The sequence below is a fragment of the Coturnix japonica genome, chromosome 6, assembly GCF_054131305.1.
Source record: "Coturnix japonica strain WE chromosome 6, WE-NBRP24, whole genome shotgun sequence".
Lineage (NCBI taxonomy): Eukaryota > Metazoa > Chordata > Aves > Galliformes > Phasianidae > Coturnix > Coturnix japonica.
The window spans coordinates 31,253,195-31,280,818 of record NC_140668.1 but is presented as its reverse complement, the minus strand read 5'-3'; the positions used below and the strand labels follow the sequence as shown (position 1 = coordinate 31,280,818).

Here is a 27,624-nt window from a genome sequence, read left to right as displayed (position 1 = left end):
ACTGTCACATAATGTTTGCATAAGAAATTCAGAGGTACATCAATTTATTTATTGCATGTACTATGCATGTACTATCAACACCTCAGTTTTTAATGTGTTACTTCACTCTCACGCCAGACTGAACTTCCAAGGATTTACCATGAAGCAGGAAAATATATTAAAACCATGGAAATTGCGTTAGCAACACTTAGTTACCACCTTCCAATCTAGGAAGGCTGAAAAGCTTGGGGGGAAAAAAAAGCAAAAAAAACCCATACTGACACACCCCCTTTTCAGGTTGGAGGTATAGGATGCCAAGAAATAATACTGAATTGCAGCTGCTCCAGGAAATCTACATTCTTCACAGCAGGGCGAAGGGGAAAAAAAAACACCAATACAGGTTGGGATCAACAGAAGTTCCACAATACGGTTTTCAGAGGTTGTTATTCTCACTTTGGCCTTCAATTTCAGACTCAAAATATTTGTGCACTGTCAGAAGTATTGGAAAACCTTCACAGCTAAAGGAAGAAAAAGCAGCACTTAAATGGCATGGGATATGTTAGCACCGGAGCTTCAGAACCTCCTTCTTGACACCAGGAGTGACTTGACAAAGCAGCTCTAAGGTGGAAATGCTTGCTGTGAAGAGCCTGAGAAGCAATTCCTGCTTTAGCAGCATCAGTAAATCATCCTCACAGCAATAGAAGGGCTCCAGGAGCACGAATGTTAAAACTGCAGGGCTTAGAGATGTCCTAGGATGTCATGTATTCTCATCATCAGTGATAGTTCTTCTGCTGTACGGCAGAATGTTTCAAGATCCCAACCCCTCTTTGGACGTTCTTTTTTATTTCATTTGCCCCCTCAAGCTGGACCCTATAGAACCACCACCTTCTTCAGCTTCTGCACAAACAGAAGTGCCTGCTCTCCTTGTCATATTTGCTCTTCATCTGTGGCAGGCTGCCAACTAGAAAACCTTTAACTTGAACATAGGAGCAATGGGAGACAAGATCTTTGATTGCTCAGGAACAGGGCACTCACGGCTGACCCTTTTCCTCCTGGCACATCTGGGATTTGGAGAGTGCATCACAGAATTCATAGCATTTGAAATGTGTTTTGTGGCTTACCTTCAGATAACTGGAGCATAAAAGATTTTAAAGCTAAACCGAAATTAAACAAACATATATATATCTCCAACTGAATAGCACATATTAGCAAGGATAGCTACAATCAACAATGAGGAGAAAAAAAAGCAGAAAAAAAACTACGTATCACTGTGGTTAAATAAACAGAAGATGAGCTTACTAAAATGTATCTTCATATACACAAACACACATATATGTGTGTGTATATAGGAGCAGAGCTGGAACACTTTCCTAGCAGAACTATGGCAGCTGTCCATTAAAAGTGCTGCTGGAACACAACAATATAGCAGACAGGCTTGGAACTCATCCTCTGGCACAATGACTATTACACATGGATTATGCTTCTACTACGAGACAAAATTCTTTGAAAAGCACCTTTTTAACAAGCTGCTGAGCCATTACACCTTCCTTTACATCCCTTCAGCAAAGAAATAGAGGCAACTTGGGATAAATACATAAATACTAGTTGTACAATCATATTGTTCATTACTTTTAATAATGCTACCTCCACCTAATTGCAATAATGTTTTCGTTTGTTGCTGCTGTCTGACAACCCCTGGCAAATTTCAAAATTAGGTCCTCCTTTCTACAGTGATTGAGGAACTAAAATACTACAGCACTGTAATATTGTTAGAGCTTCACTTCACCTGAACTCCTGCTACTCATTCCCAAATAATTTCTTCTGAGCACAGAAGATCTTTTGACGGACTTTCTGAGCTTATATCTGATACCTGATGATACCACAATATAAGAGTTGCTTAGCATAGACATAGACATTGTCACTCACTAACCTAAGATACTCCAAACCAGAGGCAGATTGTTAAGCTTTAGCAAAAGGTCACACGGCAAACATACACAGGACCTGCAGAAGAGTTGGTGCTGGAACCCAGGTCTTCTCACGTTTCCTGTTCCATGCTTTATTCAATAGCACTATGTTCCTGCCATTCTCTGGGCATCTTTCCACCTTTTTAATTAACCTCCAGAAGACACCATTAACTTGCCTGGAATTACTAAAGAAAGGGGAACTGAAGGTCATCTGTGTTTGAGGAGATGGGATGGAAGCCCACCAGCAATCTACTATCAGGCTCACTCCTGGCAGGGAATATTGCCGCATGGTTCTTTCAAACCTTCTCTGGCAGCAGAAAAACAACTGCAATGTAAAATACAGCCAGGAGTCATGAAGTCTAATGAAGAGCCAGAATGAATTCCTAGACGTTTTCCACCTCAGTCCCATTGATACAATGAAGTGATTCCCAACAAACAGCACAGTCGTTCTGAGTGCCAGGGCATGAATCAGCACATTGGTCCTCTCTGACCAAAGATCCTCCAGTGGTTATCACACAGTTCTGCAAGGCCTTTGCTCTACTCAGATCTCCTGTTGCCAGCAAAATGAAACCTTCCTGTTTTATTTGTGTGATCTGTCATAGCACCTCATTCAGGGTAAAGCAGTCTCATTCTAACTTATTTTGCACATTTCAGTTCTATAGAGGCTCAAATTAGTTCAGACATGACAAAAGATACATTAAAATTTATCCATAAGCACCAGTGGAATGTTTGCATGCTGTCCTGTACAGCAATTAAACATCTGCTTCTTTCAGGCTTCTGACAGCCACAGTTCAGTGACTGCACTGTCATTGTCTCTCAGTTTTTACGCATTTTATTTTGACATGAGACAACCCTACCAATATTCTGCTACTCAAGGCTTAGCAATAAGTCTTTTGAGAGTATAAGGTATTTTATATCTTAAGCACATTTTAAGGCAACTGAACTAAATCAAAGTAGTAGATAGAAGCATTCTGAATGACAGGCTAGTTTGATTAACAAAAATGCATAGGCATCCAAGGTTTAAGTCTACAGAAAGATGCAGACATTTTAAAATATAATTTAGGAAGAAGGTAGGTGTATTAGTACAAAATTGACATAAAAGCCTGACAATCTGGATATGCCTTAACTTTGGAGGAATCCTTATGTTTTAGCACATATTCTTGCTCCTTCAGCTCTGCCCAGCACTCATGGATCAGGATGCAGAAATTCAGTGCCTGTCCATCAAAGCCTCTTGACTTGCCAGATGGTCTTGGCTATGCCTGACCAGCAGTCAGAAATAAGGCCTCACTTTTTCAAAACACAGAGAGCACACTCTGTTGAAGCCTACTCAAGTATAGGAAGTAATTCAGAACTCATTAGACCTGAAGATCAAAAAGGAGAAACCCAAACAAACCTATCTCCATGGCCAGGTGCTCTGAGAGTTTGCCTGGGAACTGTCTGTAACTGGGACCAGACTCTGATTGTTGTCACAGGAATGGTAGGCTGTCCTATAGGAACAAGGCACTAACCCAGTGACACTGTTTCCCATATTCACACCAGACTGTTTGGCAGTCACCTGGGTATCACAGCGCAATATTCCCACTGTTCCACAAGGGCATTAAGACAGCTTTGCCTAAGAAAGTTCCTGTCTGCATCTATACTGCAAGTCTGACACTTCTGGTCAAAGTAAGCATCATCATCTCATCAAGCAGCCACGTGAACAGTCTTGTGTCCCCCCTACTTCCACTCTGGATTAAGCTAGATCTGTTCCTTTGCAAACTGATTGATTTCTTGATCTTGTTCAACATGTTGAATAAGATAGCACAGGAGAAGATCCAATCATAGGATGAGAACAGAGGAGGTTAAGGCAGGGAGCCCAAGCCTACAATAAGAGAGCATCTACACAGAGCATATCAAGAGCTGCCTGAGTACAGACTGGGACAAACTCACTGGTCTTCATTATTAAAGACAGCTATTGTCACCTATCAGTATAAGCAGGGAACTTCATTACTCACTGAGACTAGCAGCTCGAAAGCTTGCAAAATGAAGATGAGCCTTTCAGGGATGCTACATTAACTCAGCTGAAGTGAAAAACAAAGAAAGCTTCTCTGTCAGAGTCAGCCATTAGGAAACCAATGTCCTTGTGCAATCACAAATGTCTCAACTTTGTACTGAACAGTGTAAAACTATATGAATCAAATTGTGACTTACCAATATGAAAACCCTGAAAGTGCTAAGCTTCTAGTCCTTCATGTCAAGCTTCTGTAATGAAAGGATTAACTGCATCTTCTAAAATACTTGCAGAAATTACATCAGTAGGGTATGAATTGGGAGAATAAACTTTCACAGATAAAAACAGAATTCTGTGAGAATATATGACAGGCATTTTACTGCTTTGCAGTGGTTCTAGCCAGCACTTCTGCAACAGAGGGGAGTTTCAATTACTCTGGGGCACCAGGCACAGATTGAAACTCATATTTCCTTATCTATTTAAAGTTACTCAAATAAGCATAAAGTAATGGTGTAATCAGAGAAGCTATTTCCATTAATCTTTATTTAGATTTTTTTCCTTTTCTTTTTTTCTTTTTTGGAAAATCAGGCTGTAAAGTTATTTTATAATGACAATCTTAGTTTGCATGCAATCTCACAATGCACAGAATACCTGTGGGTTTACCCAGGCAGAATTCCCACTGAATCCACGGGGAATTTTTTCCTGATTATCAAGTACAGAATCACTTCCAGTATTTTACATTAGTTATCTCTGAGATGAGTATTGCCAGTACTGGAGCAACTCTGAATAGAGAAGTAGGATTAACTCTGTTGTATCTTTTGCCTGAATTCTGCTAGCTGTGACATTTTGTAAGCCCAGGACCAGCTGTGATTGAGTTCCCTGGATGTATGCTAGGGGAACCCAACATGTGACATCCTGCATTTAATTAGAACTTTAACTAAAATATATTGAAACAAAAGTCAGGAGAAAAGGCTCCCCTCCCCTTCATTCAAAGAAATTATAGTCCCCAACACACACGTGAGCAAATTATACTGTTTCAAGCCCTAATTCAAGCCCTAATTAGGAAAAAAAAAAAAAAAAAGAAAAGCAATCCAGTTACATCATATATATTCCTGTCAGTTATTCATACAAAGCATGTGAATGTCATATCTTCATTACAAGTAATAAAGGCATGCATTTGTAACTAGTATGCTTGCAATTGCAGTAAATGATGTAAAGCAAATAAAGCAGAATGCTAAATATGTTGGTCTTGTTTGATAGATTCACCTGAAATAGAAACAAAATGCACAAAACCAAAATGCTCCCATTAACTTCTGCAGTCTTTGGATCAGCTCTACTTGCCTGCCTAATTAGGTCTCTTCGAGCTTCCTGGCAGGGAATGCTGAAGAGGCCACTTTGCCAAGACCTCTCCTACTTGCTGCTGACTCTACTACTCCCCCTCCCCAAGGAGGTGGGGGGTTCTACAGCACAGAAACCAAATACATCCTTTCCAAAACTGCCAAGACATGTATGAATCCAAATGTGCAATCCAAATTTTGGTTCAGCTTTAACAATATTTCCTTTGTCATATGGAAATTATTGCATACTCTACTCCAAGGAAAATACAGATATCCCAAAGTCTTACTCAAAAGCCCAGCTTTTAACACTTAGAAGTAGACTGCACAAATTTGAAAGCTTTTGGCTAGCTTTACCAGCCAGTTTCATCTAGTGGGTCTTAATTGCCATCTAGTGGTATTAATATGTAATGCCTTCTCGCGACATTTTGCATGTTACAGCCCTTAATTGCTAAATCGTGTTCACTTCTTCACAAACCAATCTGTAAATTTGCTGGACAGAACTGCCCAGGTGTTTGTTTTGGCTCAGCTCAGCTGAACAGAATGGCCCATTTTATCTGGGCCTTGGAACGTCTGAAAAACACAAATGGCGGCTCCTCTTCATCCTCAAAACCAAAGTTATACCTAACTGGAATAACAGCTTGTAGTCTGAGAAACAAATTATTTCTCTATGCTGTTCCCAGTGTGAGGTTTTCAGAACTGTGGAAAGTCTTTGACTAAAATGCCAAAAGCTTAGACTGCCTGGACAGCAACTCCTAGGTGTTGGTAATGAGAAAACACTGTAATCATAATTCAAATTCCAAACATTTATAAAGAAGAAAATAAGGATAGTTTTAATTTACAAATAAATAATTTATAAAAAAAAAAAATCTTTTGTTTCCAAATGTAGATCACTGAGCCTATCAGCAAGCTCACTGACCAAAAACAGCTTCCATTTATAAGAGCTTAGATTCAGATTTCCAAATACCTCATTCCTATCCCTCCAATTATAGCATGCCACATATGGAAGATATACTAGATACCCTTCACCTCTTGTCCTCAAAGCTATGAGAGAAACCAAGTGTTCCTTATTTCCTGATGAATCCTTAATTACCTGCAATGTGACATATTCCTCCTTCTTTCTTTTTGATCCTAAAATCTGAGAGGCAAAGCCAGCAAAGCACACTGTCTTTCTCTGACCCTTTCATTCTATATATTTTCCCAGTCACAGACTTTAAATAATAAACACTTGCAAATGCGTAGCATCCATCTGTATTCCCTTACTGTCTGTCAGTCTCTTCATAGACCTGGTAGTCATTTTGTCATTGGCTCAGCTGGATTCACATCCATAACTATTTCTCAAAGGGCAATGGAGACATGCTGGACAGCAAACTGCTGCCTGCCCAGTATGGTGCCAGAACCATCAGACCCCAGGCACTCGAGTGGTCATCAGACATTACAGCAAAATCAGCATTCAGTTTGTGACATTACTTCAGATCTCAAATCCTATCGGGTAACACCAGAATCATTAGCCGACACAGATAGCAATGGAGAAACAGACGGGTTCATCAAGGGTATTTGTGCCTATCCCTGCTCTGAGAGCATTCCACATAGCTCTTGTTATTTTATCTACTTCGTTGTTATCATTTTCAAGCTAATTAGCCTTAAAAAAAAAAAATAAAAAATCACATATCTTTATTAGGCAGCTTTATCTTACAAGTTACCAGGTAGGCCAAAGACAAGACTCCTACCTGCAAGAAAAAGAATATCAGCCTGGAGTTTATGCACCAAGGAACATGCCATGTCAGAGCCAGATTAAAGAAACCTTTTCTTAAAGTTTGGAATCCTTAAATTAATATCTGGGCTGTGCTAGCAAAGAAGTCTATTGCACTGAGTTGACAAAGCTTACACTGACCAGACATATAGTTACAGTTTCAGGCCAGCCCTATCTTGTGTCTGTCTGGATCATTAAATGATCCTCAGGATGATGACACCGGACAGGCACAACTAGACTAGTAAGACTGTCACTGATAAGGACAGTTTAAAAGTAAATTTACTGGAGTGAGACAGAAGTGCAGCTTCAGTGGATGAGCTGGGTCCAGTGTTTTACTTGGTAGCATTTTGGTACACCAAAAAGCAACTGCATGCTGTGAGAATGGTATAAAATCTATTTATCTTCTTTTCATTTTTATGCTACTTGGGAATGAAACAACACTAAAGCAACCTCAAGCAGTTTCCAGGCAGTATGTCTAACAGAGAAATCTGCTTTGTCACATCTGAGACCTTGACAGAAGACTGTCTCTCTGGAATGGTCATCTCATGGCAACCAACACAGGAGTCCTGTGTGCTAGAATAACACTTCATAGTAAGTGGCAAGTAAGGACAAAAACTGTGTGACCTGCCTATAGAACAATAACCTTATTGAAAGAAGTTCATTATCCCAAAAATGATCTGAACTTATTTCTTAATACTGCCTTTCTATTTAAGACTCACAAACATTGAGCTACAAGAAAAGCCCAATCACATGCTCAAATCCATGTTAAAGTACAAGCACAGTTTATAACTCAACACTCTCTGAAATATTATGTCCTTGGGACAGGCAGTTTCTGCTACAATCAGTTATTTTTATTTCTCATGTAGCAGTGATTCCATCTGGAAAGAACACAGTTATCTCCTGTCCAAAAAGACAGCGTGCTTTCATGTGCTACGTGTCATCCCCTGGTATCTCAGCCTTCCCCAGACTGCCGAGTTTTAGCTGGGGAAAAAAAGAACAAGTGAGAACCAGGCAGTGGCCCGTTGCATAAGGTATGCTCAGCTCCTGACAGGACTGGCAAATGGTTAAGGAGGCACCAGGCACCAACTGCAAGGACAGTTCCCTGAATGATCACTCTAATGTCACCTGGGCTGAGTCCCACCACCTATAAGGTAACTACTAGCAGAGATTCTACAGGCTTTGCTGCTAGGTTAATTCACTACATTTAAAAGCAGCATGACCCACTGTACATTTAAGTGAATGATTCAAGGTGCTTAAAAGTATCAAAACAGGCAGACGTTCTGTGACAATCTCCCAATAGCCATTAGTATTCTCCAATGAAAAAAAAAAAACAAACAAAAAAACCCCACATCTCAGTGCCAATATTAGTTTAATTAGTTACTGTGCTCATAGGGACTAACTTTAAACCATCCAAACAAAACCGAAAGCCAGTAAGTACCACGGGTTTTAGTGTTTTTTGTTTTGTTTTTTAAACACAGTTAATAAAAGAATAGTAATAATGTATCAGAAAAATACAGACGCAAGCTAATAATTATCCTTCACACTTGCACAGCACGTTTCATCTGAGAAACACACGGTACTTGAAAGACTGAAATTAATTCTAATTAAACCTCTCAGCATCCTCTGCTGTTATATGACATTTACAGAGTGCTAAGGGAGACTCAGGGCTTAGGTAGGTTGCCCAGGATGATACAGCAATGATACAGCTTGGCACTGGTGGGGTCAGGCCAGAAATCTAGATCCCATTGCTCAGCTACCCCACCTATAGCTCAGCACTGGGTTTTCTGCTATAATAGAGCAACAGATGAGACAAAGCGAAGAACAACCTATTTATATTCAAAAATTGTGAGATTTAATGGCAAGCTAAATTGTTTTAATAACTGACTATTTTCTTCAGGCTCTACATATGCTTCTCCATTCCCCGCTTTTTCATCTCATGCTCAGCCTAAGCATGTTGAATCAAGCACCGTCAGGACAGGAATTACCTCTGGAAGGGAAAGATTCTCTGTCCACGCAAGATGTGCTTTTCAAATCTAGTAAGATTTCAAAATGTATATAATAGCAGCAGCCATCAACCAGCGGAGCTTTCCATTAAAAATAATTGCTATAACATTTAACTAACTGTATTTTAATGAGACTTTGAAAATAGATACATTATTCTCAAGAAAGAAGGGGGGAAATTAAAGAAACCAAACAAGCAAAAAAGATAGTACAGGATGAGAAGAAGGTGCCCATCAGATAACTGCTCAGACCAAAGATAAACACTTTCTAGAGCACTAGAATAACATTTCACATTAGAAGAGACGTAACATCTGCACAAATGAAACCTATTTTTCCCACCGCCTTCTTAGCTTATTTAATAATTATAGCACAGGATAAAGTCTTTTCCAATAAGTGCCTCTGACTTATTATTCAAAAATTATTAGCAAACAATAATCACAGCAATTCTTCGGCCTGTGACCACTGAGCTTATTCTTTTGTTGCACACCTCTGAGCAGGAAGAATGGAAATATGGAACAATTCCTTCCTGAGCTTCCTTCCCCACAGAGAATTCTTCCTTTTCTCTCTCAAACATTTGCTATCTGAATTCCTGGATCTAATCCACATAATCTACATTCATAAAGAATGTTTGTTTTTCTTTTCTGCCTAATATTTTCGGGAGGTTGGTGACCAGCTATTTCATGTGGGTTTTGAATAATCTGTTAATTAATTAAATTGGGTAACTAGAAGAATCAACAGAAAAAACTTAGCATATGTACAGGAATGAACAAGTAAACTAAAGCACACACACAGTAACAAACAAATAAACTACTGCAATCATAAGCTCTCTGATAAATGTGAAAGTCTTGATTTGTGGAAATATACTTCAAGTACTTGAAATCACAGTGAAAAATGCTGAAGAATCAGAATGGGAAATCACACTTTTTTTTGTGCTACGGCTGCTTTCCTTCCTAAAGCATTCCAGAAAATAAATAAATGAATTGGATGAACATGAAGATATTGGCAGTGAACTATTATCTGCATCTAACACAAAACATGATAGAAATGCCCATATATTGCTCCTGGTTCACACTGGCATCCAGAAACAAACTTAAAAAGAAGAAAAAAAAAAAAAAAGGTAAAAGATAAAAAGAGATCGTGATTGTTGGCCATTACTACTGCCAAACACACCACTATTGGTAGAACTTCATTCTAAACTATTATTCTTTGAGTATATGATGTACACAGACAAAACATGATACTGGAAGAACTGAGAGAGACACACAATGAGAAAGAGCTGAGATCTGCTACATGCTACATTGCAATAGCATCACCTTGCTCCACACTTACCAATACTTTCCTGAGGAAAACGTCTTTCACATGAACTTCCATTTCCTATTTTAGCAATACCACCTTCCTCTTTTTTTCTCTCTGTGTGTGTACTCTAGCAGCAGCTTTTCCTGTTTAAAACATTTTGCAATTCTGTTCAGTCTCTCCACTGAAAGGGGAAGGGTTGTGGTTTTTTATTTGTTCTTAAGCGTAGATCTCTTAACTGAAACCATAATGTTATGTTGGTGCAGAACACACAGGAAAAAGACAGGATACCATCCTCTGGAGGAGAAATTACCCCTTTGTTTCCTGCTTGTTAAACCTGAATGCCTGTATGACAGACATCCCCACTTGATAAGCAGACATTCATTTTATGCTTTTACAGTCCTCATCTTCTCAGAGTCACTGAGAGAAACCAGGGTACAAGAAGCCTTTTTCTGCCCGCCATGACAGTTGCCACAGTGAAGAGAAAGGCAATAGCATTGCAGGGTCTTTGTTTTGCTGCAGTGCCATCAGTATCACTGTCCACAAGGCCTTTCACCTTTAAGAAAACAGGTTGACATGTTCATCAGAGCAACACAAGCATGGCTGTGTGGTTAACGTGGGTATGGAAAGGCAACAAGACAGGGCTCTGTTTCTGCCTGATACATCAACAATCAACAGGAATTATTTGCTAAATATGAAGTGTGAGATGAGGCCAAGATTCATAGAAGAGTTCATTCATAGAATCCTGCCTGAGATACCCAACCTCCTCACTCAGCCTTTCAGAGATGCTGAATACCAATAGTTCCCTTGAAGATGACTGCATTTGAGTGATGTCCAGCATGACCAAGCCACCAGCACCCAAAGCTGAGCATCTGAGTCTTGAAGACTTACTTCTCAAATGTGAAGGCCTCATTGGTAGAACTTAAATGTGTTTGTTAACTGAAGTGTTTACACAGGTTTAAAAATGGGTTAGTGTTCCTGTAAAGAGAGAATCTAAAACCAGAAGCATTGCCTAAGTAATCTACCCATACAGGGAAACATGCTTCTTTTAGAGAGTTGCTCAGCTTCCAGATGAATACTACTGAAAAACAACATGTTAGCATTGCAAAACAAAAATAACTAAAGGCCCAATAGAAATTACAGATTCTATTTACGAAATGATACAGCTGTGAGGTTCAAAGAATACGCATAAGTGAACAATGTACATACTTATATGTATACCATGCCTGTATGCAGCTGACAGCATTTTGCAATTTCCACACAAGATCCTAGGTTCTTGCCTAACATGTGGCATGACTGTCCCCTGATGTATTAGCACCTAATAGTTATTAGTACTTTGCTCATCTCCACTGCTACTGAACTGTGAATAAATACCTCATTTGTAAAGACCCCTGTGCATTAGTCTTGGTCTTGTTTCTAAGGTCTACCTGGGATCACAAACTGGGCATCCTCATGCTGATCTCTTTCAGAAAGCTTTGTCTGAGATCCTTGAGTACATCTACAAGGCTGGACCTTGAAGAAGGCACGTCTAAAGACACACAAGCATGGTTCCACGGGTGACCATTCGATCCCCACAGCACAGGGAATTTTTAATATCTGGAATGGAAGGAATCTGCCACGTATCTCACCTCCTATGAGAAGGCCAGAACTCCCACACACAACCTTTCCAGGTTTGAGCTATGTTATATTCCGCTATGCACTCACAATATCAAGTCCAAAGAGCAAGAAACATTGAATGAATACTTAACCAGTGGCTGTAACACTCAGGTTGGTGAAGGACAGCTAGGGTATCACTTCCAGTGAGTGCAAGCAAATCCATGCAAAAACCAAACAACTTCAGTTAAAGAAATTGTCTATAAAAGAAACTATCATTGACAAGTTATCTGGGAAAGCACAGCTGAGCATGTTGCCTTTGCCAAACACTCCACACTATTCACTGGGTGGCTGGGCTGGATTATGGATTTTGCAGCAGAGGAAGGAGTGCAGAACATGGCTGATTCTCTGGTTATGCACAGGACATCAGAGATGCAGAGGACCTTCTACCTGCTGTGCACATAGGTCACAATACTCCACAACACACATGGCATACATGGCTCCTGTCATCATGAATTGTGGCAGCCCTTCATATTTGCAGTGAATCAGAGCAGCTAAGAAAATGTTTGGAGCATAACCACACTGTATTGCATGCAGCTATCTCCGATTTCAGGTTAAAAGACATGTTGGTGAGTTTCACTCCAAGATTTTCAATGTATGTCAATAAGATTCAATCCACCTGAGATAAACTGATTTCAAGAGATGAATTTTTAACCAGAGTCACTCAAACTCTGCCAATTCCTCCCATGTAACACAAGATGAACGCTTACACTATGGCTCCCAACAGCACATGATGACCTAAACATCCAGGATATAAATCACAGGCTGGGCTTCCATCCTCACAAAATACCATCTTTTCTGCTCTACTAACTGTCTTTTGTGCTGAAAGAAAAGAAGTTGAAAAAACAGAATTCAAGAATTTTTAGAGATTAACCCATCCTACACATACTATAAACGCCACTCTAGTGCCCATAAGTATATTCATTATCCTTGAAGGCAAAAGAGAAACTGAGTTTTGATTCTCTCTAAGTGCCTGCATCCCTGATTCATGTTACCTTTTCACCCCAGTTTCCACTGTTGCGAAGATCATGCAAAAAGGCAAAGAAAAAACCAGGCACAACCAGGGGCAGTGCCCTGTTTTACAACACAAAGCAGAGGGCTGTAGGCATTCTTCAGAAATTGAAAAGCCAGCAAAAAAAGGGTGTGTCGGGGTACGTGAATTTTACCTTCATAATTACCCTGTTATTTAAAGCTAATGAATAATTACTACAGCAACCTTGTTGCCATACAGGGTGCACCTACTCACTCATAGCTCCAGACGAAACTAAAGAGTCACATCTCAGGCCCAGTCCTCCAAAGATATCTTATTTAATATAATACTCGGTTTGCCAGCATCCCATGATATTAACTTCTGTTCAGTCAGTCAGATCCCTCACTGGCATTTATTGGTCTCAAAACAGTCTCAAGTTAATCAATCCAGTTTCGTGTTGTTTTGTGGCTTAATAAAAGAAAACAGTTGAAAATTCTTAGTGCTTATTGTTCCATTCAAGTTTACACTCACCTACTGATTTTTTTATTGGATTATCTTCTATCACTTAAAGCATTTTTACGTGCTGAACTTTCTTTCCTTGCTATGAACAAACAAATAGAAAAAAATTACTTTCTCAGGACAAAATCCACAAGAACAGAGAAGTTTCCAATTTGAGCAAAGCAAGAGAGATGAAATTCATGAGAATTTTAGAACACTGACGGAAGAATCCTTTATTACCACAGCAGGAAGAAGGTCATCTTCATTCAGCTGCATTATCAGCAATTAAACACTGCTATATATTAGAATAAAATAGAAATAGGTCTGCCTTAGGCAAACGTGCTTTTTGTTTGTTGTTAAGACATCTCCAGAAGGTTGTACCAAAAGAATGCAAGCTGTCTAACAGAGCAAAGCACAGATCTTAGCTCACTTCTGAGCACTGAGGGGAAAGGGAAGCATGCACTGCCCCATTACATCTCCTAATTGGTATGGCAGTAGAGATTGAACCTTGCCACCAATATTCCACTACATATTGCTGCTGTGTGACAGATGGCAGCAGAGGGGCAGTCGGACAAAATGGTGCCTGACTTGAAAGTGCACGTGAAGCAGAGGTGCATCATTGGATTCCTCCATGTGGAAAAGATGGAACCCACAGACATCCAACAGTACTTGCTGAACATTGATGGAGACCAAACAGGGTGCAGCTATAGTGAGGTGGTGGGTGGTGTCTTTCAGCAGCAATGGCATGAAGGACAAGCTATGTTCAAGGCAGCCACGCACAGCTTTCACACCATGAAATAAAGAGCATCTTTGATCAGCTCATCCATGCAAATCGGCTGATGGTGGTGAGTACATGGAAATAATGGTGTTTTGTGGATGAGAAATGGCTCTATCAAAGAGTGTTATGCCCACCACTTAAAAATCTGTTCAGAACTCATCCCACCTCTACACGTCAACACAGGTTTTATAACTCTCAGCCAGAGTTACAGTCTGCTGGGACAGCATAAAAGCAAAATTATCAGCTATATGTTAGGTAATATATACCACCCCACCATAAACCAGAGATGGTCAAAGAAGGTCAGGATGCTTTCTCAAGGGAACACCACAGAGGACATTTATCACTCAAAGGCATCCCACCTTTTAGACAGCAAACACAGCCAAATAAGTCAGTACTAAACTCATGAGCCCCCTGCAGATTGCTTTTCCCTCTAGTTTAGGTATCATACAGATCAGCAGCTGATCTGTGTAAGAGCTTGTCACATCACAAGATTTCTCTTCTGGCATCTGAGCTACCTCTTCCCTGGGAACTGCTGCAATGGAATGTCTGTGGTTGTACATGAAGAGGGGGAAGTAAAACAAGAGAGGCTCTATTAGATGTCCTGCTATGGCCATCAGCAGGGGAAAAGCCACAAGCCTTGGACCTGGACCTGAGTCTATTATGTCTTCAATCTCCTCAAGGTTTTTCCTGTCCTCCTCAAAAAGGTTGCTGAAGATAAGATAGGGTAGGAACCATGAGGAAGAGGATCATGAATACATATAACGGAGTCAAGAAATGAGTCCCTTTCCATCGAAAAGGTTGCAAAAGAAAGGTGGAAAAAAATAGTTTGGGGATAGAAAGATAGAAATTTAGTTCTCCTGAATTCAGAAGGGAACACAGGCAAACTATATGGGGAGTCAGTATACACAGTACTGACTGTGAAAGCACACAGTCTTGGGATACTGTCAGAGTAAAGCAACATCGGTGCTTGTCACCTTACAACGCACACCAGGCCACACTGCTTTTGCTCCCAGGCCTCAGAGACTGACACAATTTATTGGCTTGTTCTAGCCTTCCTGAGCGACCCCATGGAGACATGGGGAAAGAGAGGCAAAGAAAGGCCAGGCAACTAATGCTACAGACCTTGCACCTCCAGCCCTTTTTCTCAACTCACCTACAAGGGAAAAAATAAATAAATAAAATCAGGCAGTTGAGTAGGACAAACATTGCTGAATCTTTGCTATTAAACGAAACCAACTCTCATTATTTCTGCACCAGCCTTGTAATTGTGACAAGCAGGGAAAATGCAAATGAACTGTGATTAATTTTAATTTTCTGAAACCACATAAAAATGAAGCAAAATTTGGATTTGGAATATTACCCGTGTTGAAACAAAGCTTTATAACACCTCCTGAGACAGCCATAAAACCACTGCTGCATATCAAAATACTGAAAAGACAGCCCCATGCATGTTAACATAGTAGCTTTACAGTACATTACGCCTCTTAGTAATTGTCATAAATCTACAAAAACTGAATTTCCCTATCATTCCACGCACCCCAGGCACCACCCTCATAGATACAAACCAATACCATGGATGTAAGTCATTCACCCACTCTCTGCATGCAAAACATTTGATACTGAGCACCCAAGACCAAGACTAATCACTCATAAAACCAAAAGGACCATGAGCAGCCACCGTGTGGAGCAGCACCCAGGTTCACAAGCTGCCATATTCTTTCCTTTTAAAAAAAACAGATTTCTTTTCAGAAATGCAGAAGCTCTAAAAACCACGGAAGCAGAAAGAGCACAGCAGCCAGTATTTCAGTTTGATATTATGTCCCACTATGATAACACCAAACCAAAAAAAAGGGGGACATGAGAGCCTGGACAAACACTTCCAGAGCATCACATTTAGAGATATGTGCCCGTAACAAGTTTTATGTTTGCACTATGAGCAAATCCACTATTCAATATCCTCAACAATATATGTTAGATCTCATGGATTAAAAGCTTTTGAGAAGCCTTTGTAACATATTTCACCCATCTATATTCGTCCTTATCATTGGCTTTTCTTTCCATGGGAGCTCTCTAGGCATTAACCTTGTAAAAGTCACCTGAATTACTGAAAATGGGGAATAAAATACCTGCAGAAATTTCACAGCTGTGCCCAAACGTTTCAACCACTGTATACATTATTTTCAGACGATGTCAAATCTCCAGGTATTATGTTCACATGGGGCTGTCCTTTTGATCTATTGTATCTTTCAAGAGACAGTTTCTTGGCCTACTGGGTTTTTGATTACCTGACAGGAACTTCTATTTATTTTCTAGCACTGAAACAGAAAACATCTGGTGATTTAATGAGTTGACAGGTTAAAATCATTTTAAAATATATGCTATCCTAAGAGATCAAGTAGACTAGCCACACCTCTAGATCCCATATGGTTTATTAAGCAGAGAACAATAAATGTCAAAAAAGACATTAAATAAACAAAAAGAATAACACTTAAATGATTTGTGGATGGTCAGTCAGGCAACATTTAATGCATTTCTGATGCTGGAGGATTATTCAATATGTGCCCAGAAACACACAAGAGAAGATATATGAAAGACTATTGGGAGGTCATTCACCACTGCAGCTCCTCAATACCAGACATTTCTTGGGCACCCTGTGAACTGCAAATTTGGTGGCAGTGTAATTTTCGATGACTGGAATCCCACATCACAAAACTTGTCTTTTAACCAGTGCCAGTATGAGAAGTTTCAGAAGAAACCTACAGCACATCTGTAACAAAGACTTCAATACCGTATCCCCACAGAGTCACCTAGAAGCCAACTTCTGACTTCACTTGATCCATCAGAGCCCCAAGCTGCAGTCTCAGAAGTACCTGCTCTTCTAAAAGCCAAAGACATTCAGATGACCCTATAGGAGTATATGACAAGAATGGGATGAGAGCAGCTTGCCCGACAATAGAGGAAAGTCTTGAACATCCAAGTACTCCTAGAGTTCAGGCTATGGTCTGTGCCAGTATCTGAGAAAAACTAAGTTTTGGAAGCTGTAGCCAGAGATGCACAGAGGAATTACTTCATTCTGTTACGAAGCCAGGCTCCAGTGGAGCACTGGTCAAGAACTCAGTTAGTGTGTGTACATTCAGCTGCCTCTTAAGGTGAGAGAAAGTAGTGCAGACCATGCAATGTCCTGTAAGCAAGCAGTCCTGGTACTGGTATGTTCAAGAAACATGCCTTAAAAGTGAAGATGAGATTCCCCAAACCCAAGTAAAAATACAAACTTTTCACTTTACAAAGCCTAAATACTTAGCAAAAACATTGCAGATTATTTCTTTATCAATAGGAACAATTTACTTTTCAAATTAGCAACTGTGAACAATGCTTTCCCTTCCTACTTTCTTTTGTTGTGTGCTTCAGATTTCTTTCCTCCCATCTCATCTTCTACCTTTTTGTGACTGAGAAAGACATCTCACTCTTTTCTGGCAATAGAACAGGCAAGACAAATGAAAAACTGAAAACTGTTTCACATTTGCTTGATAAAGGACAGTAGCTCACTTAGGAGTACTTGAAACAACAGAGGCCATGGGCAAGAGCATTAAGTCTGAGACTGAAGAGAACTGCATCTGACCCCCCTTTTCTGTGAGTAGTCTTCTGCAAACTTGCCTGGTCAACCTCCTCTGTAACACCACCTACCCCAGAGGGCTCCTGTAGGGTAGCTGTGGTAAAGACAGAGGCACGTTGAGGACACGGGAATGGATGCCAGCAAGGAACTGCTCTTCTCCCCAAGCACTGCTCTCCTTTCCCTTTGAGTTAACAGGGATTGGAGCAAAGCCTTTTGTAATGAACATAACAAAAGATGATGAGTTGGCCTCAAAGCAGTAATAAAAAAAAAATTTAAGAACTCGTATAATAAAAAACACATTCATATAACTGGGTTTTATTATTTCCCACAGTTTTATTTTAATATATGACTCAGTGTAGAGACAAAGGTATGATTCAGAGCAATAGTGGAACTCTAAAAGTTCACAGCACCAGCACGGGCCAGACCCTCTGGTTGCCACTTACAGGAAACCCCCAGTCAAATAAAACTACTGTCCAAGCCTGTGTATGCTTTGCCCTCACAAAGTGAAATGTACACTAAGCAAGGTGGGTACACTGGAAGGAACAGACAGGAGAAGCGTGTGCTATGATAGAAAACATCATAACTAGAGACAAGCAGAAGTGAACAAGCAAACACTTAGATGCTTGTAGTCCTTGAGGAGTATTTAACCACACTTCTTAGACTGTAGGAGATTGAGCACCCTGAAATCCAGTCACCAAATGGCACCACCAGTGATCAGTGCCAGCGGAGCAAAGGAATAGTTGAAGCAGGAATATTTAGCCATGGCCACATAAGAGAGTTCACCCAGCACACTTGGCTTTGGCCTCCTGCACACACACCTGCAACTGCTCTGCTAAGAACTACCAACATTTCAGAAATTATCCTTGCTCACTTTCCTCCAAGAGCTCATCTTAGGAATTGTCAGGGAAGAGAAACAGATGTTTGTGAATCAGAGGAATACACCAAGCCTCACAAGGAAGTACAATCCTCTGCCATAGCCAAGTTAAACAGGGTTCTTTGATTCGTCACTGGCTTACTCAAAGCCCCAAAGATTTGCTTTGAGCTCAGCTTGAATGGCCAACAACTCAGGTAGAAAAACACCAATTTGTCTGAGTTGTCAGCAGCTCCCTGAGCTACTCCTGAAACTACAAGACTTGACTCAACAATTTGAGACTTTCTAGATGAAAATATTCCATGTGCCACAGGCTGGCTGTGGTTCCAGTCCAACAAAACACTTAAGTACATGCCTCATTAAGAGCACCTGCACAACCACCAGCTCCCCTGTAGTTCATAGGTGATACAAGGTCTAGATTATCACTATTTTCAAGAGTGCAGTCCATACAAATTCCTGCACCCCACTGCTTTAGAACTGAGTTCACTTGAAAACATTGAAAACCTTTTCATTAAGATTTGCAAATAAAATAAAGAAGTTCCACAGTCAGTCTGTAGGTGCCTGTCTACACCTTCCAAATTTGAAAGGATGAAGATGTTCATTAAGTAACCAAGCACATATGGAAATGGCCGAGAAAGGGCACTGCACAGATCTCTGAAAGGAGGCAAAAAGAAACCACCAAGGTTAGGCTGGGCTGCAGGACACGAAGGTATCCTAAAGCCGTGGTTGGATTGGATGATCTTAGAGGTCTTTTCCAACCTTAATGATTCTGTGATATTTATTGTGCAAACAGCTAGAATATCACTAGAAGGGAGGTCAATGAGATTACAAGCACAGAGCGAGCTCTAAATGCTGATCCTGCTCCCTGTTAGACACACAGCTTTTCACTGGCTTACAAATTCCCTTTGCATTTCCTTAATTCTGATGTGCAGACAGCAAGTGAATACCAACACCTGGATTAAGCTGCATCTTTCCAAGAAGTTGATGTGTACACATGAAGGATGGCTGGCCACATGCACACACAGACAGGGGAGTCCAGCTGTTTTCCAACATAATCTCCCTCTCTATTGGCAAGTTGCTCCAGAAAGAAGAAACATGCTTGGAGAATCTTCTGCTTCTAGTTGCATTTATGCAGGCTGCTCCCTGTCTGCATTGAGGGCCCTCTGCACTCTCAGTAACCCTACTAAGACGTGCAGCCAGAAAACCTCACTGCACCGACCCTCCTCCTGAGTTTCATCAGGCAACACCCAAGGAGTCTAACCCCCTTCTAGGGAAAAGGGCAAATAGGAAAAAATCTGATGCTATCATCAAAAATGTTTGGGATGAGGCACTGCGCAGCAAATCCCCTTACCCTCTGATGATGATATGAAGGCCTGACAAAGAAAAGGACTATCCCTCCTCCACTTCAAAAAGTTCACCAGTGATAATACCAAAATATAATACAACACGTAAGACTAAGCCTTCAGGCGGTCTGCAGTGGGAAGAAAACATCTGCTCTAGAGATAGGCAAAGGAGGTTACAGATGCGAGGCTGTCCAAGATTAAATCAATAGCTGGAGTTTGAGCGTCACCCATCACTTCCCAGCGTGGGGCATATAGCAAGTAATGGGCTCCCTGACAAGCCTGCCTTCCTGTAATATCTCTGGTCCCACTAAGCTTTTTTTTCTAAGTACAGGTTGTTTTGACTGAGAACCACCCAGGGCTGATGGGTTGTAACTGATGATCAAGTACTGAAATAAAAGCACCAAAAGTGGCGCGGTCCTCATACAGTCCATACTCTTCAAGCAGTGAAAGGAAAGAAAAGTTTGGTAGAGTTGCTGTAGCATGAGTTCAGCAGGTGGGTATCACTATCCATAACTCCCTCTTGCTCTGTCTGGGGTGCAAGCAAAGTTCAAAATAACCCAGTCATCTCTGTCTGAGTGCACCTGTACCCTGCAGCAACCAGGAAGGATGGATGACCTGATGTACTTGCGAGAGCCTGTCATCTCTGTCTCAGCAAATTTTGGGGCCAGAGTTTGTCATTAGCGGGGAAGCCAAGCCCAGATTTTAACCTCCTTGCAGCTCTGTTTTCCCTGTTTACCAAAGAATATCATTTAATAAAAATTATTCCGGCAGGTCTACAGAGTAGTTTCTGTGAACTCCTATAATAGGTACATACTGGAGGGGATGAGTATGAACTCTAAGCAATGATTATTGCTTAAACCAAATATACATTTCTGACTGCAAGACAACTCTACGTCTTGCATATAGATGAGTTCCTGGATAAGAAGATAATCTACTTTATTTGTAGTGCAAAATTTCTCCAGTATGTTAACTAAAGATTTTCTCCAATATGTTCACTGAAGATGATGATGTGTGTTTCCAATTCATTACTCTCTTCATAATCCATAACACTGTACAGATAAAATATTCCATGATATAATGCCAGCTTACTAATGAGGGTAAAAAAGGGGTTTTGTTTTGCTTATTATGGTGGGTGTTTTTAATTTTTGTTTTCTTTTTAAGATCTCGAAGGCTGGTAGATAATCTGCCAAACAGGCTTTCCCATTCTCTGAAATCCAAACCAAGGTTCTATAATTGATTCTCTATCCTGATCTGTTTGCAGCTTGTAGATACACTCAGTCAGGTACATCAGTCCCATGCATGCAGAAAATACACCTTCATAAAGAGATACACTAGTGAGGATCTGTGACTTGACAGCTTAATAAATCACCTCTCTGCTAGCATGGGCCATAGGAGCACACCGTGTCTCCTTCAGAGGTGACAGGCCCACGTAAAGCCTCTCACCCAGAGCATACAGCTCACGGGCCATTTTAAAGGCTGTTCCTTTTTGCTTCCCAGCTGTTAGTTAACACCTTCCAGCTGAGACCCAGTAACCGGCTGTGTAAGCACTTCTAGCCAGTTCAAGGGCAAAGCCCAACAAGTTGCTTCAAACCACTGCCAGATGGCTCAGCTAACTTGTTTGATTTTGTCCTGGAAGAGTCAAAAGTGCTCACAGGTCAGGAAGAGTTGAGAGGGAGCTCCAAGGACCTGCAGTAATGGCCCTGACACCCAAACATGGCCCCTTTCAAGGCAAAACTAAGGCAGGTTAGGTTGGGCACCACTGACTTCATGCAATCAGTGACCAAGGAGATCACTAAAAAGGCAGGAGCTCTATCAGCACCCTGTTCTATCATGTCTCAATGGTAAGCAAGCCTTTGGACTAGCAGCCTCCTAGAAGGACATCAGTCCCTTGTGCAAACCCACCACAAACACACCCCCTCAATGAAATACTGCATCAAATTGTGCTTTATAGATACATGCAGCAAGACTCTCCCTTTTTAAAGACTTCAACCCATTTCAGCAAGACTTCTACTACTGCAGAAATTTTTGTACTCTTACAGTAATTTTAAATTTTGAGCTTAGAAGCTCAGTTTTGACAAACAAGTACTTTAAATAATCGGCGCAGTGGGCAAAGTGACCATATTGGCTTTAAAATACCGAGTTACAGGACCAGAGTGCCATCTACCGGCCTTCTCCCAGGATGGCAGGCGGTCACAGGAATTCGGGTCCTGGTTATTGTGTCCGATGAGGAACGTGTTTCACTGAGCAAAGGGGAAGCGGTGGATATGAACTAATTTCCTTTAGAAACTCAGAGCCTTCGGTTCTGCTCAAAGAATCACGCTCATATGTAAGATAATAAGAGGCAAGTGATAATTGTCACAATTTACACATGCAAGTTTTTGAGGGGAAAAAAACCACCCAACACCGCTTCTGAAGGGGTAGTTATTCACAAGGCACTGATGAACTGAAATTTCAAGGTGGACCCCTAGAATCTATCAGGGATAAATATTCATTTTGAGTGCACCAGAAAAGAGTCAACAACAGCATGTAGAGAAGCAGCATGGAATAAACTTTGGGATAGTTTCAATTGATACAGGGATATCATAGGAAAATGGTATTCCACTGAAAGACCGGCCTCAAAAGGAAGATCCTGCACACAGATGAAGAACAGGGAGGGACAGCATAGGCTGCAGTGTAGAGGGAAAAGGATCTGGTGAGGCTATTCCTCCTGAAAAGGAAGTGAAACACATCACGGTTAACCTCAAACCCAAAACCCAAGTCAACAGCACAATACTTGAAGTGTTACTTGTGAGAAATCGAGGGGATTATTCCAACCCAGTCGGACGTTGCAACGCATTAAGCTTCAATATTATATTCATTTTAAGCAGTAAGAGCAGGGTTTGAAAAACATGTTTATAGCCGGGGGGGGGGGGGGGGGGGGGGGGGGAGAGAAAGAAGGAGGGGAAAAGAAATCAGGGTTTTTATGATCCACAAAGAAATAAGACTAAAAATATTCAAGCAAACTGGTAAACTAAAGTATGTTATACTGAAAATGAGTAAAATAAATAGTTTGTTCCAAAACTGATCACTGCCTCATTTCCCTTTCATCGCTTCATTTCCACGTGCTCCAGTAAACACACCAACAGTACGAGTGCTCAACTGGAAGTAGGTTCTTCAAGTAACTGGCTATGCAAACCTAATTATTCAACAACTTACAAATAACTCCTCACATAATCTACTTACACACATCTACTTATGAGCCACCATGAAATATCTTTGAAGGAGTGATGTAACTTGAACGTACAATGGCCCATTTTGTACAGCTGGAAATTTAGAAATACACAGTTCTGACACAGATAGCTAAGTGCCCAACAGCTCATGTTTGGTAAATAACTTAAAGAAAACAAACATTCTGGTTTACCAGAATCTAAGGATGAAAGCCTGCTACTTTGAGTTGATTTTTTTATATACTGCCACATTACTTTCCTTAGTAGGGTTTGTGGAGAGGGTTGTTAAAACTAGGTGAGCCTGTATTGTGTACAAAGCTCCATCCCTTCTAAAGGAGAGCAAAACGGTTTTATGGCCCGAATCCTCTCCTGAAGTTTCTAAATTACTGGATTCAAGCTCACATACATTGCAGAGGACAATGGAAGAGTGGAACCAGTCAGCCTTACCAGTAAGGCTCTTCCAAGCTCCCAGAGAATGCAATACATTGCAGGATTCAGAAGATATTCCCCTTTTGTCAGGAAAAAGTGAGATGAGAGCTTCATAGAAGCTCTGATTCTCAGCTTGCTTTTCTGGTAATCAGAAAACTTGGGTGAGGTTATCTCCATTCAGCAAGCCTGGAACACACTTCTGAAGCTTAACTTAATTAGAAGCTATGGTTGTAGGCCTGAACGCCACTTATCTGCTAAGTCCAGCTTCTGATTACAAACCTACCGCTACTTTAAAGAGACAAGAAGCCTTCCCAGAGACTTTAGAAAACAGCAAGAGACAATCAGTGCTCTATGATAACCGAGACTCCCTACTGACTGCACACCACAAGAGAGATTTGGTTAGAGATGGCTGCTGGATTCCAGCTCATTGCACTGTGCTCCCGGTACCCACACTAACCATTACAGGGCAATGAGGGAGAACTGCACCTACTGAATCATAGAATCACAAGGTTGGAAAGGACATACAAGATCATCTAGTCCAACCATCTTCCCCTTACCATAGCAACAACAAACCACTAAACCATTAAACCATATCTCACGCTGCTTGGCACAGAGTTTGAATTGTCCTGGAGATCAGTGCTTCACCAGGGCAGAGCACCACCTAGTGCAAAGGTTGGTAGCAAACATTCCCTGCAATCTGGTTACTCAGCCCTCACTTTGTCCTTTAACAAGATACAAAGGTAAAATTACGTGATTATTTTTTATAAATAAAGTTTGCAAAGATACAAAATAGGTGACAATCAAGCAGAATGAGGTAAACTTTCCCCTTAAGTTGATTAGCAAATTAACATTCGCTTTACAATCCCATTACTCCCCTAATTGCCTTTTGCTAAACCAATCAGCCTGCTCTTTAAAGATACACTACAAGTGCTTTACCCTTTCAGTTACCTCCCAGCTATTGTTTATGGTGACCCCATTAAGCTGGAAGTTGAACTACACTTTAACAACTGTTTTCAGCAGCAGGCACGGGATGTCTCATTTTTGTAGGGCTGGTCGTGTTTGTTTTAAATACAATTTCTTTTTCAGATGGGTACAAAACCAAAGAGCAGATGGGGCATTACGGTCACAATCTTTGCATTACTTTAACCTCTCTTTCTTCCTATAAACTTCACACACATTAAAGATTATATTCACTTGAAAATTCCATCACAACACCCCTCCTTAACTAACATACTGAACTCCTTTATTTCTTCCCAAAAGTATAAGCAAACTGTCACTGTTTGCCCCCTCCTTGTTTTTGAAAGCATAAGGAACAAATGAATTGGTCCCAACAACTTTAATAATTTCTGTACATTTCAGAACATTGAGAAAAGGAGGATGAAAACAGCAACAAAAGAACACATGCAAGCTTCATTACATCCTCTCTGTGCAGTTGCTATGCAGCAATTGCCCTCCTACAAAGAACTTTGGCTTTTTTGCTTACTAACATTTCATCGTTCAATTAGATACTGCATGTCCAGCTCCAAAACAGTTTTAAAGAAGGCTTTGCTCTGAAAGTTGTCACACATAGCTTGTAATTTGAATGTACATGCCTTCTGACCTGCTTCTTTTGGAAATACATTAGCTATAGGACAGAATACACAGCCTCAATAAGCAGCTGATGCTACCACAAGCAGTACTGAGAAGAATCCTCATGCAGAGGACGCAGTGAAGCCGGCAGGCACCCAGCCTAACTAACTAAATAAGTAGCTTCTGGCAGCTAATGAGGGCAACCTTTGTCATACTGCCTTTTCCAAAAGGGCTCTGGCCCACTGCTGTTCTACACCCTGTGAATTGCCATGGATATAGACATACTGAAAGCTCATATTGTGAACTGCCACCTGTGTACCCTATTAACCAATCAAAATACTTTTAAAAAAGAGAAGATTTCTTATATAATTTATGTACGCATGGGGGGGGGGGGGGGGGGCAAGGGGGACAACAACAAATAGTAAATCAATGCTCATGGACTGAAGAACTATACAAGGACCCAGGACCACACCCCTAAATGAAGTTACCCACATGATTTCCAGACTGTACCCCCACAGCTCAGCCTCAGGTGCCAGGGAGAGGCAGCACAGCTGCTGGGCAGCAGCCACCCCCAGCCCCCATTACTGACACAGCTGCATCCAGCCCTGCTCATCATCCACACCTGAATCAAATTACAGACACACCCCTTGCTTTTCATCAAGGAGGAACAGTTATAGAACAAGATGTACAGCACACACCTGCTTGCATAAAATACATGCATAAAAGAAAAAATATTTTGTAGTTTACCTAGCAGAGTCCCCTGTACTGAACAGAAAACTTAAAGGAGAAAGGGGAGAAAAAGAAAAAAATACCTGCAACTACTGCACAATAGAGCTAGGAAAGATAGAGTTAATTGAATCCTATTATTGCCTTCAGCCCACAGCCAGCATGCACAGTTTCCATCAGTGTAAGAGCACTGCCTGGGATCTCCATCTTCTGCACAGTGACACCAAGACTGTACACACAGTTCAGGGCAAACCAACGTTTCCATTACAGCAAAAGAAACCAAGTACAGCATTGTCCTTTTAAGTGGACACTCATTGAACGTATATTGTGGTTGATCTGTAAAAGTTAAACGATCTTAAACTTCACTGAACTCAGTAACACCGTTAGTAATGCAGCTGATAACAATCCTGTTACAAACCCTTAACAAACCCTTCTCGGGTTTTGTACTTTAACAACATTCAATTTTAGTTTTACCTGGAACAAAACAACAGACCATCCCAGGTGTGTTTGCACCGAGTTAATCCCAAAGTTTGTGTGAGACCCCGCCAGAGGGGCTACAAATAACTTCAGCTGCCACCAATGGAAACCAGAGCTCAGCAACAACTTAAACTACTTAGGAGAAACAGCTAAACATCAGGATGCTTCTGGGCATCTGAGCTTTTGTTTGCGGTTTGCACGTTTCCCTGCCTTTAAAATGACAGTAGTTCGTATGCAGTTCAGGAAGCAAATCTTCCTGTAAAGCGTTTCCTTACCAACTGTGCGAAATCACTCAATAGGAGCACCTGTTAAAAGCAGTTAGCGAGGCAGTTTGCCTAGAAACAACAATTCTATGAACCAATATATCAATTTAAGAAACGCATCTCAACCTCCGAATATCAGTAAGTCTTTTAGATTTAAGTAGTTTTAAAACAAAATCACTCACGGTTCACCGCTCCGTGGTCAGCCCTGGCGTTTCCGCAGGCGGCCGCCGGTTTGTCAGCCGTTCCATTCATCCTGATGACAAACAAAATCGCGATGTCGTCACAAAAACTCCACCTCACGGCAGCCGAGCACCTTCCACCAACGCCCCGGGCCGCCCCCCGCAGCGCCACGCGGCCCCAACGCGCTTCTCACCTGCGGCCCCACGCGGGGATTCCCGTTAAACCACGACACCCCCCTATGAGCGGGGCTCCAGCAGCGCTGCGGAGCGGCACCGGAGTCCGGACCCCACACCGGGACCCCCGGACAAACCCCCGGCCGTTGTGAGCGGAGGAGCCGGGCAGCCACGCTGGGATTTCACTTCCCAATTTCACCTGAGAGCGCAGGGAACCTCCCCCTCCCGCTATCACTCTATGAAAGCAGCAAAAGATGTGCGAATTCCCGCACGGTGCTGTTTCCCCGACATTTCCCTCGGTAACCCCACGCTCCTGGGAACGAAGCTCCCCAGTAATTACCTCCGCGCCCCGCACGTGGCAAATAAACGCCGTTATCTCTCGTGTGAGCCCAGCTGCACACATGTGCTGCGTTCCGTGCTACCCCGCATCAGCTGCACCCGCCGCGCGGCCCCGAGAGGCGCTCTCCATCCTCATCCCGGCGCGCTCCCGCCGCCCCCTCGCTCCCGGCTCTCGGACCCCCCCGGAGCCCCCGCTGGGGGCGGAGCATGCGTGAGGCTCCC

The 27,624-nt window shown here is 41.5% G+C and overlaps 1 protein-coding gene across 6 annotated transcripts in view; it reads right to left on the bottom strand.

Annotated features, from left to right (window-relative positions):
- The window catches only part of LOC107319261 (uncharacterized), a 141,460-nt gene extending 113,840 nt beyond the window's left edge, over positions 1–27,620 (bottom strand). For all 6 annotated transcript variants that reach the window (XR_014947540.1, XR_014947539.1, XM_085551124.1 and 3 more), the window contains exons 1-2: positions 27,404–27,620; positions 26,893–26,963 (exon numbers count right to left, since the gene is read on the bottom strand). The gene's annotated coding sequence lies outside the window, so the exon portion shown is untranslated. The remainder of the gene's footprint in view (positions 1–26,892; positions 26,964–27,403) is intronic.
- Between the last annotated feature and the right edge of the window lie 4 nt (positions 27,621–27,624).